General features: G+C 39.2%; 1 non-coding gene across 1 annotated transcript; it reads right to left on the reverse strand.

Annotated features, from left to right (window-relative positions):
• Nucleotides 1-14,883: 14,883 nt before the first annotated feature.
• TRNAK-UUU (transfer RNA lysine (anticodon UUU)) lies at nucleotides 14,884-14,956 on the reverse strand. Its single transcript has one exon. It is a non-coding gene; the product is annotated as a tRNA-Lys (tRNA).
• Nucleotides 14,957-16,302: the final 1,346 nt, after the last annotated feature.

Below are 16,302 nucleotides of genomic sequence, written 5' to 3' on the forward strand. Positions count from 1 at the left end.
CGACGTTGAATCTTCTTTCTTTAACTTTGGAGTTAAAGTACTGGGCGACTTTTTGTTGATAAGCAGCAACTCGGAGTTGAGACTTTTCTCGTATCTCATCAATTGAGTCTAAAGACTCCAGTATTAGCTGGCTGTTTTTCTCTTGATCATACGTTAAACGCCGATGCGAGGGGGGATCTATTTCGACGGGTATCATGGCCTCATACCCATAGGCTAAGGAAAATGGGGTACGCCCTGTGGCTGTTCGATGAGATGTTCTATATGACCAGAGGACTTCCGATAGTTGTTCTGGCCATGCTCCTTTCGCTTCTTCAAGTCTTTTCTTCAGGGTGTCTTTGAGGGTTTTGTTTACAGCTTCGACTTGCCCATTCGCTTGGGGGTGTGCGACTGAAGAAAAGCTCTTGATTACCCCATGCCTTTCGCAGAAATCGGTGAATAGGTCGCTGTCAAATTGGGTTCCGTTGTCTGAAACTATCTTTCTGGGTAAACCATACCGGCACACAATGTTCTTGATGACAAAGTCGAGAACTTTCTTGGTCGTTATGGTTGCGAGTGGTTCAGCTTCGACCCATTTTGTAAAGTAATCGACTGCCACAACTGCGTACTTTACTCCTCCTTTTCCTGTCGGTAGTGATCCAATTAAATCTATTCCCCATATTGCGAAAGGCCACGGGCTTTGCATCTGTTTTAGCTCGTTTGGAGCTGCTCGTGGGATTTTGGAGAACCTCTGACATTTATCACACCTTCGTACGTACTCCATTGAATCCTCGTTCATCGTTGGCCAAAAATAGCCCTGTCGAAGAATTTTTTTCGCCAAACTCTGCCCCCCAGCGTGATCTCCGCAGAAGCCCTCATGCACCTCTTTCATGAGTTCCTTAGCTTTTTCTGTTGTAATGCACCTGAGCAATGGCATTGAATATCCTCTTCGGTACATAACACCGTCGAGCAGTATGTACCTAGCAGCTTGTCTTTGTAGAGTTCTGGCTTTGTTTCTATCTACTGGCAATGTCCCATTTGTCAGATACTCCAGGTAAGGTGCCATCCATGTATCTTCTACTCGAATTTCCATGCTGGCCTCGGCTGCATCAATGCTTGGTTCACTTAATCTCTCTACTGGGACTATGTTCAAGGTGTCAGCGTCTTTGGCACTTGCAAGTTTGGCCAAGGCGTCTGCATTCGAATTTTGGTCTCGCGGAATTTGCTGGAGGGTGTATTTTGTAAACTGTGCTAGCAAATCTTTTGTTTTATTAAGGTAGGCCATCATTTTTAACCCTCGTGCTTGATATTCTCCCATGACTTGATTCACGACCAGCTGAGAGTCGCTGAAAATATCGAGCGCTTTTATGTTCATCTCCCTGGCCATTTTTAGTCCAGCGAGGAGTGCTTCGTATTCCGCTTCATTGTTTGATGCTGCGAAATCAAACCTGATTGCGCAGTGAAATCGATGCCCTTCGGGCGTTATCAATATCACTCCTGCTCCAGCGTGAGATTCATTAGATGATCCATCTGTGAATAGTTTCCACGAATGAGTCTTGTCTTGAGGCATGGGCGCCTCAGGTTTCTCACACAACTCGTTGCTGGGGAGTTCGGTGAACTCCGCAATAAAATCGGCTAAGGCTTGCCCTTTTATTGCTGCTCGCGGTGAATAAGTCACGTCGAACTGTCCCAATTCGACCGCCCATTTTAACAGTCGTCCAGCCGCCTCAGGTTTTTGGAGGACCTACCGAAGGGGCTGGTCGGTCAAAACCGTGATAGGATGGGCTTGGAAGTACGGTCGCAACTTTCGGGAAGCTAGAATTAGGCAATACGCTAATCTTTCGATCAGTGGGTATTTTAATTCTGCACCGATCAGCCTTTTGCTGACGTAGTAAACAGCTTTCTGCACGCCTTCTTCTTCCCGTATCAATACCACACTAGCAGCAACTTCGGTAATCGCCAGATAAATATACAAAGTCTCTCCTTCCATTGGTTTTGATAGGATAGGAGGTTGCGACATATGAGCCTTTACTGTCTGGAATGCTTGCTCGCAGTCTTCCGTCCATTCAAACTTTTTTTTTCCCCTAAGCAGATTGAAGAATGGAACGCACTTGTCAGTTGATTTTGAGATGAATCTACTAAGGGCAGCTATCCTTCCGGTCAGGCTTTGGACATCCTTGATCTTTTCTGGCGACTTCATATCGATCAGGGCTTTTATCTTGTCGGGGTTGGCCTCGATTCCCCTTGAATTCACTATAAATCCCAAAAACTTTCCTGACCCGACTCCGAAGGAACATTTGAGGGGATTCAACTTCATATGGTACTTATTTAACACATCAAAGCACCTTTGCAAATCCTTCACATGCCCTTCAGCCTTCTTGGACTTTACCAGCATGTCATCCACGTATACTTCCATGCTTACTCCGATCAGCTCCTTGAACATGTGGTTGACCAATCGTTAGTAAGTTGCACCTGCGTTCTTCAGTCCAAAGGGCATTACTTTGTAACAATATAAGCCCGTATCGGTCCGAAAGCTGGTATGATCCTCATCAGGGGGATGCATGCTGATCTGATTGTAGCCTGAATACGCATCCATGAACGAAAGGGTCTCATGCCCAACGGTTGCATCGACTAGCTGGTCGATCCTCGGGAGTGGGAAGCAGTCTTTTGGGCAGGCCTTATTGAGGTCTGTAAAATCCACACAGGTCCGCCATTTGCCGTTAGGCTTGGGGACCAACACCGGATTGGAGACCCATGATGGATAAAACGCCACCCTGATGAACCCATTTTCTTTAAGTCTTTCGACTTCTTCTTTCAAGGCTCTTGATCTGTCTTTATCGAGCAGCCTTCTTTTTTGTTGCACCGGTGGAAAGACTTTGTTTATGTTTAGGACATGGCTGATCACCGCAGGATCTATTCCGACCATGTCTTTATGTGACCAGGCGAAAACTCCCTGGTTCTCTTGCAAGAATTCCACCAGCGCCTGTTTCGCGGTAGGTTCTAAATTCTTCCCAATCTTTACGGTTCGAGTCGGGTCTTTTTCATCGAGATGGACCTCCTCCAGGTCCTCGACGGGTCCAACATTTTCTTCAAAATCCCCAAAGCGAGGATCCAAATCTATATCCTCACTTTGGGCAACACCCTATTTGGTGACTTTTCCACCTGATTGGGTTTGTCTGTCTTCCGCCATCTGCAATCGTTCTGGGGTAGCGCTCCTCGATGTTCCACTTTTTGCCTTTGTGATTGAGGCGTTATAGCACTCCCTGGCTTCCCTTTGGTTTCCCAAAACGCATCCTACCCCTGCGTCCGTTGGGAATTTCATGGCTAGGTGCCACATGGAGATGATGGCCCTCAGTTCAACCAGTATGGGTCTTCCAATAACGGCGTTATACGCTGAAGGACAATCGACCACTACAAAAGTGGCGAGTAATGTCCTTGAAGCAGGCGCTGTACCCGTTGTCACTGGGAGTTTGATCATTCCGGCTGGAGCGAGTCCTTCTCCAGAGAAGCCGTATATGGTTTGATTGCAGGGCTCCAAGTCCTTCACGGACAGCTTCATGCGTTCCAGCGTTGATTTATAGAGGATGTTCACTGAACTTCCTGTATCGACCAGTATTCTTTTTACCATCATATTGGCCATTTGGATATCCACGACCAGCGGATCGGAATGTGGGAACCGGACGTGTTGGGCATCGCCCTCAGAGAAGGTTATCCCGCACTCCTCTGAGCGGGCCTTTTTCGGCGCTCGGTCCTCCACAGTCATCATCTCGATGTCCTGGTCGTGGCGCAGAGTTCGAGCATATCGTTCTCTAGCCTTTCCGCTATTTCCAGCGAGGTGTGGGCCTCCACAGATGGTTAAAAGTGTTCCGGCTACGGGGGCAGGCTGTAATGGTGGCGAGCGTTGGCGTGTGGATGTCTGCTTGTTGCCACCTGGAGCTTCTCGTTGGGAAGTTCCCGAGGCCCGTACGTACCTTCTCAAGTGTCCTTGTCTAATGAGGAACTCGATTTCATCTTTTAGCTGGTTGCATTCATTAGTGTCATGTCCATAGTCGTTATGATAACGACAGAATTTGGTAGTGTCTCTTTTCGAAATGTCTTTTCGAATGGGCCCAGGCTTCTTGTAGGGCACGCTAGAGCTTGTGGCCTGGTATACCTCTCCTCGAGACTCAACGAGGGCAGTGTAGTTAGTGAACCTAGGTTCATAACGATTACTCTTGGCTCGCTTATTGTCGGAGGTGGAAGGCTCATTGTGTTGCCGTTTCCCACCATTCTTGCCATTACCGTTGCCGTTTCCGTTGCCCTTGCCGTTGCCATTTGGTTTGGTGCCATTGGCGGCTTTGGCGGGTTCGGCAGCCTTCTTGCCCTTGTTCGAGGATTTTCCATCATCGGCAATGGCTTCTTCGAGTTTGATATACCGATCAGCTCGGTCTAAGAATTCCTGGGTGGTTCTGACCCCATCCTTACGAAGACTTTTCCATAGGGGCGAACGGTGTCTCACTCCCGCGGTTATAGCCATCATCTTTCCTTCGTCCCCGACTGTCTTTGCTCCGGCTGCCGCTCGCATAAAGCGCTGGATGTAATCTTTTAGTGATTCTCCATCTTGCTGGCGGATCTCAACCAGTTGGTTTGCTTCGGTCGGGTGGACACGACCTGCGTAGAACTGTCCGTAGAACTCCCTTACGAACATTTCCCAGGAAACTATGCTTGCAGGTGGGAACTTAAAGAACCATTCCTGCGCGGCTTCAGAAAGTGTTGCAGGAAAGATCCTGCACCGAGCGTCTTCGGATACCTTCTGAATGTCCATCTGGATTTCAAACTTATTCACATGCGAGACGGGATCTCCGTATCCATCAAAGTTCGGGAGCGTGGGCATCTTGAACTTGCCGGGAGTCTCTGCGTTGGCTATTCTTTGGATAAATGGAGTGCCCTTTCTTCTATCGTGGTCAATATAAGAGGTTCTTCCTCCGACCAATTGTTGCACAGCCTGATTTAGTGCGTCTATCTGGGCTTGCAAGGCAGTAGGAATAGCTACGTTCTCTGCTGCTGGGGGGATGTTCTCACCATGCTTCTCTCGACGATCATTGAGTATGTCTCTTAGGTCTTCCTCTCTTCTCCGTTGCTCGCTACCTCCGAGCCGGTTGAAGACATTATTTTGCCTGGGTTGCCCCCCAGCATCGTGTCTATTTGGTTGATCATCTTGAGGTATTTGGCTCCTGCTCCTACCTTTATTTCCGTTCCTCCCATCAGCATTGTTCTTGCCTGAGTCAGCCTCGTTGTAGCCGTGGCCATCTTTGAACTTTGACTGGCTATGGTAAGACTGGTTGTTCCCTCTATTCCCGTCTCTGGCAGAAACACCCCGAGCGTTAGGGGGTGGCCTGCGCTGGTCGCGATGTCCCCGTGCATTATCATGCTGCTGGGATCCACGGACCGCAGAGCCTAACTCCGAGTCTCTCCTGTTACCAGGAGGGTAGTGACCCCTGTTCGCTGGGTGTGGCCCATCATTCTCGCGGCGTCTAGGACTACGAGACTGTCGCTCGGCCCTATTCTGCCTTTGCTGCGGGGGATTACCTCGAGCAGCGTGGGATGGTGGATCTGCCTCGGGGTCCAGTGGGACGTCGTCATGGGGCATCTGGGGCTGTTCAGGCCTTTGCAGACTTGAAGGATGGACTGGTGGGCTAGGATTGGGACCTCCCTGGGGTAGCCCAGTTTCAGGTTGATTAGGCTGCGAGGCAGGCGCGGCCTGATTTCTGGCCAACAGCAAGGCCGCTTCAAGGGCTGCCATGGCCTCAGTCTGGCGGCGATCCACCTCCGCCTGTCTCTCGCTCAACTCCGCCCTCTGACGATCAAGTTCCTGCTGCTGCCTCGCCATAGCTTCTGCGGCAGTCTCTTGATTGGCTCTCAGACTAGCCAGCTCTTCCTGCAACGTGCCCAAGGTGCTCCTCAAAGTCGCATCGTCCATTTCCTCCTCTTCAAAATCTAGTTGCGGTTCATCTTCCGCCATGCTTGCTGGGGGAGGAGGAGGTGGCGGATTCGACGGTGCAGCGGCGGCGGTCTGAGCAGCTTTCTTCCCTGCTTTCGCCATTAGTTTTATCAACAATGATGAGTCGCCCTCTCAATGAAAGCACCAGAATGTTGACCCTCGATTTAGCCAACTGACACGGAGTCAAAATATGAATGATATAGGCGAATATGTATAGATAATAACGTAATGACAAAAGTAAAGAAAACACAGTAATTTATAATGGTTCGGCCCCAGAATCTGGTAATGACCTACATCCACTTAGAATGATATTGATATGGGAACAAAAGTGTAATCAGAGAGCTTGGGCTCAATGAGTTTCAACACTCCTCATAAACAATCCTAGTTTTCACCGATAATTTCTATATTTCTATGGTCTTTGAGCTGCCAAAAGGTCCCTTCCCATGAGCCATCTCTTGCTTTTTATAGGCTCATGGAGGGTTGCCCAATATTGTTACAGATACTATCCCCTGAATCATGGGATATTCAGAAGATTGCATGAAATAAATTCGGGATACATAAGATCTTTCCATAAATGTTGCTTTGCCAGCGGAACCACCGACCGGTCTGGTCGTGGTAAAAACAGGTATGTCCTGCTTCTGGTGTGTCTCCTGGTCGATACTCTAGCAGACGCTCCAGGTGTCAGGCACGTGTCAAGAGATTATTCGCCACGTCACAAATGCTAATTTATTGGATAACACCCTCAATGGGCCAAATTACCAAAATGCCCTTATTATGAAATGTGGACTCACCTGCATGCATTTATCATCATATAATAATATAATTCACATAAACATGCATATAATCAATTAATAGTATAATAAATCAATTATGACCCTCTTGGCCTCCTAATCAAGGTCCTAAACCTTATTAGGGATTTTGGGGCATTACATAAATTCTGCAAGCTAATCAAATCGCTCTACGATCTAAAAAAATCTCCTCGACCATGGTTCAATTGTTTTTTGAAAGTAGTCAAGGGGCTTGGATACATGCAAGGTCAGACTGACCACACTCTTTTCATCAAACACTTAGAAAAAGGGAAAATATCAATACTGATTGTGTATGTTGATGACATAATTTTCATTGGAAACCATACAAAAGAGATTAGTCGGATTAAAAAAATGTTGGCAAAGGAATTTGAAGTCAAGAATCTTGGTACACTTAGGTATTATCTGAGGATGGAATTTGCTAGAAACAAAATAGGGATTTATGTGTCCCAAAGAAAATACACTTTTGATCTCTTGAAGAAGACATGAATGTTGGAATGCAAGCTTAGCAATACTCCAATCGAGCTCGGAGACAAAATGAAAATGTTTACAGGAAGTCCAGTTAGCTAAGAAAGATACCAGCAGTTAGTGGGGAAACTTATCTACCTCTCACCTACTAGACATGATATTGCCCTTGCAGTGAGTTCGGTTAGTCAACATATGCATGATCCATGTCAAGGACATGTTAATGTAGTATATAATGTTATATTATTTTATATAATATAATGTTAGATTAAATAATGTGACAAAATATGATTTGTCACACCTTGTAACATATTATTGAGAGTCACAAAAATTGGACACATGTGTATGGAAAAATGTGACATATTTTGGAGTTACAAAATCAGTTACAAATTTATAACTCCCAAATATTACCCAATAATGTGTATATTATATGTTACACATTTGAGATTGGATTTCACAATGCCATGATAAAATATGGCTGTTGGAGACATATTTTTAACTCCCAATAGATGTTTGGAGGTTACAAAATCATGTCGGAAAGGATTTGGAACGTTTTGGAAAAATGACTTTTTTGTGCTGAAAATGGCCTGTGGCCGCGGCCACTGACTTTCAGTGGCTGCGGCCTGGGGGACAGAAGCCAGTGGCCACGGCCAGTGAGGCTGACAACCTATATGATTTTTCAGTTTTTTCCAAATTGAATAGTGTTAACACCCTAAATAACTCCAAAATCTCCATTTTAATTCCATAAACATCCAATTAAACATTGGTAACAGTCATGGGGGTTAGTGGAATTTGAAATTCAAAAAGGTATCTAAAACTCTATAAATAGGAGCCTAATGCTCACTTGTAAGACACACCATTTTCCATCCACAAAGCACTTGGCTGGAAAATACACTATAGAGGCTTGATAATTCCAGAGAGCTATTTCCTTGAGAGATCCCTTTGTGCTTAGAGAATAGGGGGAAATAAGCTTTTGGACAAAGGTTTTGAACCTTGTTCAAGTTGGTAATCTCCACTACTCTACACTTTGGTTGTGTGAGAGTTTGTCCCTTTTTATTGGTTTTATTTTCATTCTTTTGATCTTGTTGATCTTATTTACTTATATTATTATTGTTTTGAGTTTGTAATCTTCTTCTTCTACATCTTTCTATTTACTTGTATTTTGATTAATTGAGTTGTAATATTTATTTAATCAATTACTTTGTCTATTGTATTCTTTGCATAGAGTTGTATTTTTGTTTTTCCACTTTTCCATTGAGCAATAACATATATTCTCTAACATTCAAAATCTTATTTTCCTTTTCAATGGAAGGAGAAACCATAGAGATCTTGTAAGGATCCAACTTTGAAAAGATGGTAAGATAAGGTAATGTTCTTATTTTGTTTTCTTAGAAGATCTAATGGTTTTCATATAGTGATAGAAATGAGAAGAGGGAAATTTTATAAATGAGGTTCATTGTCTTCTAATCTCCTTTGTTCTTTCAAATATAGTGGGTAGATTATAAGATAATTTAATATCTTAAGTTTTTGTAATATGTGATCAATGTGTAAATAATCTAGAAGATTATTGGGTAATATGCTAGCATGTCATAGAATTGTCTTATTTTGTGTTAATGGGAAATTATTAGAATGACAACTATATGAGTTTTATATGACATGTATATATATTGATTTTGTGAATCAATAGAAATGTGAAATTATATCTGTATGATATTTTCATATTAATAAAGAGTCATGTTAGTATGATATAAGTCATATATGTTGACAACTATGTGAAATTATATTGAAATATAATCATACAAATATTTGTGAGATGTTAATAGGTTTTATCCTATATTATTATTAGTATGTGATTTGTGAATAAAAGAATCATTTGAGAATTTAAAAATTTTCATTTAAAAGATGAGCATCTCATTTTATGAGATAAGAGAAGATGAACCTAAGGGGGTTACATCTTTTAATGGTTATGTCTTGCCATTGCAAGAAAAATGGATCAAAGTGGATTCAAAATTGTGGGATGACATATTGACTCAATAGACTTATAGTCTAGAGTGTGGTCAAATGAAATATATTTGAGAATTATTTAGTGACAATAATTCTTAAATATTCAATGAGGAGACATTTCAAAATTGGAGAAGCAATTTTGAATCTTTACACCAATGGTGAATAAAAGATAACTTTATTCATTTTGGTTAAAGTTGGTGATATGTTTAAATTAATCTCAATGAGAAGATAATTTTAAACAAAAACATAAGAAATCAAAGTGTTTAAATAAAACAATGAGGGTTTATTTTCTTTGATTTAAAGTGTTTAAAAAAAATTGACATTTTCATTTTGATCTTGATGAGAAAATCAATGGATGTCAAATTGATGTTTTCAAAAGAATCTCAAAGAGACTCTTAAGAAATACACAAAAGTTGTTTAAGTGATTTTGAGATTATTTAGACAACTAAAAGTGAAATTTTGTTTGAGAAATTTTCACATTACATTTGTGTTCACATTTTATTTTGTGAAATACATAAAAGAAATAAACTAAGTAAAAGTTGCTTTGAAAAGAAATGTGCCTTGCTTTAGCAAGTAAATAAATCAAGATAAATATTGAGGTTTTATCTTGAGAGTTTATCATGTGGCTTAGAGGAATAATGATGAACATTGAGAATTATTAGTCTAGATTTATCTTGGAGGTTAAATGACTTAATAGAAATGAAGAGATTTCTATTTTAAAGTGATTATCACTATGTGAGAAATGTGGGGGTGATGCTCCAAAGTTAATCAATTTATTTTGTTGATAATAATTGATTAATTTGGTCATCCTATCAAATAGGTGATTTGGAATTCCACATTCTAAATCACATTGGCTATATGTGTATAGAATGAATAAATCTAGACATGTTTGGTGTCTAAAGTTATTGTTTTGTAATATTTTGATTCAAGAATGAATCAATTTAAAACATAAAGGAGAATTATAGAAACAAATAGGTTTCTAGAATTAATATTCAAATGTTTATCTTGGATATTAAACTATAAAATAGTGGGGGTGTTGACTATGGTCAAAATCACTATTTTAAAGAGGTAACTATTTTAATCAAACTATGGCTAGCAACAAAGTTTGAATAAAATAAAGAGAGTGTTTAAAGTATGCATACATGAGAAAAGAAATGATTCAAATGGAATCATTTCTACATCTCAAGGGGTGAGACTTAGACTCCCTAAAGAGATTCACGGTTGATGGTAACCTATCTTAATACTAGTAACCAAACTAGTATTAGGTTCAATAGGTAATAACAAGTCAATCAAGTGAATAGTAGTAGTACTCAAATTTTGTCCCATCTGAGATATGAGTACTAGTGTGTTACCAAAATGAGGGTTAAAACCAAAAGGTTTTTTTTTAATAGAACTCAGTCTTGAAAAGACAAGTATTTTAGGGTAACAAAATACTGTAAGAGTTCTACCTATATAGACCTAGGGGTGGTACGGCCCCTCATGAGAATTGGGAGTCATTCTCAAGAAAAGTCTATGAATGGAATGTGCACATGACCATTAATGGTGCAAAAGTGAGACATTGAGGTCTCAAGTGAACATAACAAAGGTGTGTGTATTATCATCGGTTTGTTATCAAGGGATAGTGGTTCAATGTTTCGGCAACCAAAATTTCAACAAACTTTGTGGTAATTACACTAAGATAAAATTCAAGTTGAAATACATTTTACTTTATGCACCAATGCAAAGGTTTCTATAGAGAGTGATTATTTAATCAAGTGGGAGAATATTATATTTTAATATAATGTTTGATTGATTAAATAAGTGTTACAAAAGTGATTATTTAATCTAGTGGGGGAATGTTATATTATTTCATATAATATAATGTTAGATTAAATAATGTGAAAAAATGTGATTTGTCACACTTTGTAACATATTATTGAGAGTCACAAAAATTGGACACATGTGTGTGGCAAAATGTGACATATTTTGGAGTTACAAAATCAGTTACAAATTTGTAACTCCCAAATATTACCCAATAATGTGTATATTATATGTTACACATTTGAGATTGGATTTCACAAAGCCATGATGAAATATGGCTGTTGGAGACATGTTTTTAACTCCCAATAGGTGTTTGGAGGTTACAAAATAATGTGGGAGAGGATTTGAGACGTTTTGGAAAAATGACTTTTTTGTGCTGAAAAAGGCCTGTGGCCGTGGCCACTGACTTTCAGTGGTCGCGGCCTTGGAGACAAAAGCCAGTGGCTGCGACCACTGAAAATTCCTAGCCGCGGCCAGTGAGGCTGCATCCTATATGGTTTTTCAGTTTTTTCCAAATTAAACGGTTCTAACATCCCAAATAACTCCCGAATCTCCATTTTAATTCCATAAACATCCAATTAAACATTGGTACCAGCCATGTGGGTTGGTGGAATTTGAAATTCAAAGAGGTATCTAAAACTCTATAAATAGGAGCCTAATGCTCACTTGTAAGACACACTATTTTCCATCCACAAAGCATTTGGCTGGAAAATACACCATAGATGTTTGATAATTCCAAAGAGCTATTTCCTTGAGATATTCCTTAGTACTTAGAGAATAGGGGAAAATAAGCTTTTGGACAGAGGTTTTGAACCTTGTTCAAGTTGGTGATTCCCACTACTCTACACTTTGGTTGTGCGAGAGTTTGTCCCTTTTTATTGGTTTTATTTTCATTCTTTTGATCTTGTTGATCTTATTTACTTGTATTATTATTGTTTTGAGTTTGTAATATTCTTCTTCTACATCTTTCCATTTACTTGTATTTTGAGTAATTGAGTTGTAATATTTATTTAATCAATTACATTGTCTATTGTATTCTTTGCATAGAGTTGTATTTTTGTTTTTCCACTTTTCCATTGAGCAATAACATATATTCTCTAACATATAGAATTCTGAGGTATCTCAAGCAAACACCGGGAATAGGTCTTTTCTTTAGAAAGACTACCGAAATGAAAGTTGAAGTATTCACATATGCAGATTGGGCTGGGTCAGTTGATGATAGAAGATCTACATCTGGGTATTGTACTCTTATATGGGGTAATGTGGTAACACGACGAAGTAAAAAGAAAACAATGGTTGCAAGGAGCAGTGCAGAAGCATAATATAGAGCCATGGCTTATGGAGTATGTGAAGCAATATGGATTAAGCGCCTATTAAAGGAATTGAAGATTGAATATGAAACTCCCATTCAACTTTATTGTGATAATCACTCTACCATCAATATTGCACATAAGCCTATACATCATGATCGAACTAAACATGTAGAAGTGTATCATCACTTCATTAAAGAGAAGATTGATTGAGGAATTTTCATCATTCAATACGTACATACAGATCAACACCTAGCTGATATTCTGACAAAGGGGTTATCCGAGCGAGTATTTGATTTCATAGTAAACAAGCTTGGACTCGCCAATATATATAGTCTAACTTAAGGGGGAATGTTGACAGATTAGAGGAAATTAAACTGTTATTTCCTTATATATAGAATTTGTGGTTAATTTTGTTTATTACGTTTTATTCTGTAATTAAGGGTATTAAGTGTATAAACTCTATATATACACACCGATTGTACAATGAGAAAGATAAAATTAATAAAAGAAAATTTTCTCCACCAATTTGAATCAATACCAAAGAATAATCAAGTATGATATAATGAAGACATACTCAATAGAAGCTCAATTTTATCTCAAATGCATAAATTCTTCACAATTAACATAAACCTCCAATTTCATGCCCTATAAATTTCAAATGCAAAATTCTCTCAAATTGTAATGAAATTCAACAACATAGATGATAAAAATTCACAAATATTACAGTATTAATAACATGTAGAATTCACAGTATTATGATTGATGAGAATATTTAGAATCCACCTTTTTGAAAGGATTTAAGACTACCCTCTCATGAAGTAATCTTATTTCCATAGTAATAATTTTTCTGGACTTAAGAAAAGAAAAACCTCAACATGGGAATACTGAATATTACCATTCCCATGAAAAGATTACACTTACCGAACAACACCAGTGGATAATGCCCCATAGTCTCCTAAGCGGCTCCAATACTAAGTTATTATGCATTTATGGATAAAAAAATTGGAGTAAAACTGATTTATTATTATTTTGACTTCTATTAATAGTTAATGCTCTTCCTTGCGTTTTTATATATCTCGCACAAGATATTGTCCAACATAAGAAAAAATATTAATTAATTAATCCACATATAAATATTAGTCTTCTTACAATATATATAACTAAAAATAACTAGTCATTAACATTAAATTTGTAAATTTAAATAAGTCTTTCAACTTTCTATTTTACTATTAAAAAATTTAATAATATTTTTCCCTCAATAAGGAAATTGTTGATTTTTCATGTTTCTATCAAAACATTTATATGGTTAGTTATAAATCAATCTTGTCTAAATGACTTTAATAAAATAAAGTTAAAACATCTAAGTGAACATTGCACACTTTAATAAATAATGAGTATACTTTTTTTTTTTTTTTTTGCAGCAATGATAATTTCATTAAAAATTATCAATAAACAAAATATATTACATCAAGATAAGGAGGACAATCATGATCTATAAATACAAGATATGAATCTTACATTATTTAGTTAAACATAAGAATCTTATACAATACTTTGAAAAATTAATTTAAAATTAATAATATGTAAAATCTATTGTGTTATGATTGATGAGAATATTTAGAATCCACATTTTTTAAAGGATTTAAAATTACCCTCTCATGGAGTAATCTCATTTCCATAGTAATAACTTTTCTTGGCTTAAGAAAAGAAAACACCATACGACTCTTACAACTTCAATCTTGGAGAAAGGTGAGTGGGCTAGGATCGGTGGATCGAGCAATGGCTGGCTCGGTGATCCCCCCAATTCATTTTGTTCAGAAGGATTTCTAGAGCCGGGGGAACGCTCAAACTTGATGCACCAGAAGCTCATTGTGGGGAACATCATATTTGGGATGGGGGGTATGACTTCGGCATTGATGAGTGCTAGAAGGAGCAAACCTACCGTGATGATCACCAACCCCCTAAAAAACAAAGCCACTCTCGTTGCTAATTGACCCTCTACTTTCCCAAGTATGAATTGAAAATAGAGAATCCCAATTGTTGACAAAGAAGATACAAAAACAAAAGCACAGTCCCAAGTAATATGGAACTAAAGCGAATTTGTTTCAAAATGGCTTTCCATTGAGAGGAGAGTAAGACATGACTCGACAGCGAGACACGAGGAATTTCCGTATGTTTGATGGGATAGAAAGTCTCTTAAGGATCATGGAAACTTTCTTCTTATTCTTGTCCTCCTAATCAAAGGCTATGCTATCTTTAACTCTACTTTCTAGAGTTATTTCACGAATTGGATTTGAACCAATATCAAGCCACTTTCCTTATAGTGGATCGTGAGTCAAGTAAGAGGAACGAAGGAAGGCACGAGCCCTATAGAATGAATAAGGAGAGGCCTATTGATGATCGAGCCACTCTTATACTACTCCTTACCTCACCCCCTCGTCACTTAAAGGGCAAAGTCGCTAAAGCGAGTCTAAAGGCCAAAGAGTGCTCTTTGAACGCTTCTACGCATCCTTAATAATAGTATAGTGTAAGGTAGGTTTGGGTATAGCAGGACTTGAACCTGCGACCATTAGGTTAAAAGCCCAATTCTCTACCAACTAAGCTATGCACCCCAAAAAAGAGTTGTAAATAAGGATTGGCGGAAAAGATGGTGGTCCCTCTTCTTCTCATCATATTAAAGGGGCGCGACTCTGTATGAGGCTCGTATTGCAGAACAAGCAAAGAAAATGATAGGGCGCGCATTAGCTAGGCCGTTTTCTTGCAGGAGTGCTAACACACCCCTTATTGAAAACTCAAGGAAAGCCTTGATCAATATGAGAAAGATGCGCTCAAGCACCCAACCAACATAAGTTAGGGGCTTGGACTCGAAAACCGACCTTACTTAATAACTTACCCTGCGAGTACTAGACTTAGGATTATAGAAGCCACTAAGTCAAGGAAGGGCCACCAATTACTAAGCCGGTCAAGCTTACCCCGTCCTTTGACTAGAACTACCCTATATGCAATTGCAATTTATGTAACAAAGGAAAATACCTAGATATTTTCTTAGTTGGGTGCCTCTCTTGATCGGTTAATACAGATATATTTATGTTAGGTTGTAGACAGATAGAAAAATACGTAATGCCATATCTAAAAAAAGAAGAACACTTATACTACGACTATAGGCAAGTGTTTTCGCTCCAGTAGAGGGAGTGAGGTGAGCCAATAGTTTTTAGTTATTCGCCGGTTGGGCGGCTCAAGCGAAAAGGTAAGAAATAGATCTACAGGTTCAGGAAGTTTTGCCCTGTCTAGGCAAAGGGAGAATTAGCTTTTTGATTCAAAAGAGTTCCAAGCCAAACAACACTAGGGGCTAATGCCCCTAGTCTCCTGAGTGGCTCCATTACTAAGTTATTATGCATTCATGGAAAAAAAATTGGAGTAAAACTGATTTATTATTTGGACAAATAATATTCCCCCCCCAAAAAAAAAAAAAAAACTATGACCCTTGTAGAGTTTAGCCCCCGATTTTTTTTGCATGACAAAAATACCCCTCGAACTATAGAAACCATTGAAAATGTGCCCCTTCTACTGCATTCTATTCATTTTTTTTTAACAGTTTGATAATGTGATTATAAGCTACATGCATAGTTGCAGTACAAGAGTCCATTTAACCAACTGAAGCTAGCCAAATTGAGTTTATTAGTCCTAAACGTACAAATATTAGTTCTAAAAATGCATATACATACCCCTAAAATTTATCATTAGACCATTATTTATGCATGTAATTTCAGCCTGGACTCTCGAATTGTGCCAAATTAGTGCTATATCAGCAAGCTGTTTCAAAAAATGATCGAAATGCAACAGAAGGGACACATTTGTAATATTTTCTATAATTCGGGGATTTTAGACACACAAAAAAGTTATGGGGGCAAAACTCTACAAGGGTCATAGTTGAGGGAAAAAATATGTTATTTGTCCT

The sequence above is a fragment of the Humulus lupulus genome, chromosome 3 (assembly GCF_963169125.1).
Source record: "Humulus lupulus chromosome 3, drHumLupu1.1, whole genome shotgun sequence".
NCBI classification, from domain to species: domain Eukaryota; kingdom Viridiplantae; phylum Streptophyta; class Magnoliopsida; order Rosales; family Cannabaceae; genus Humulus; species Humulus lupulus.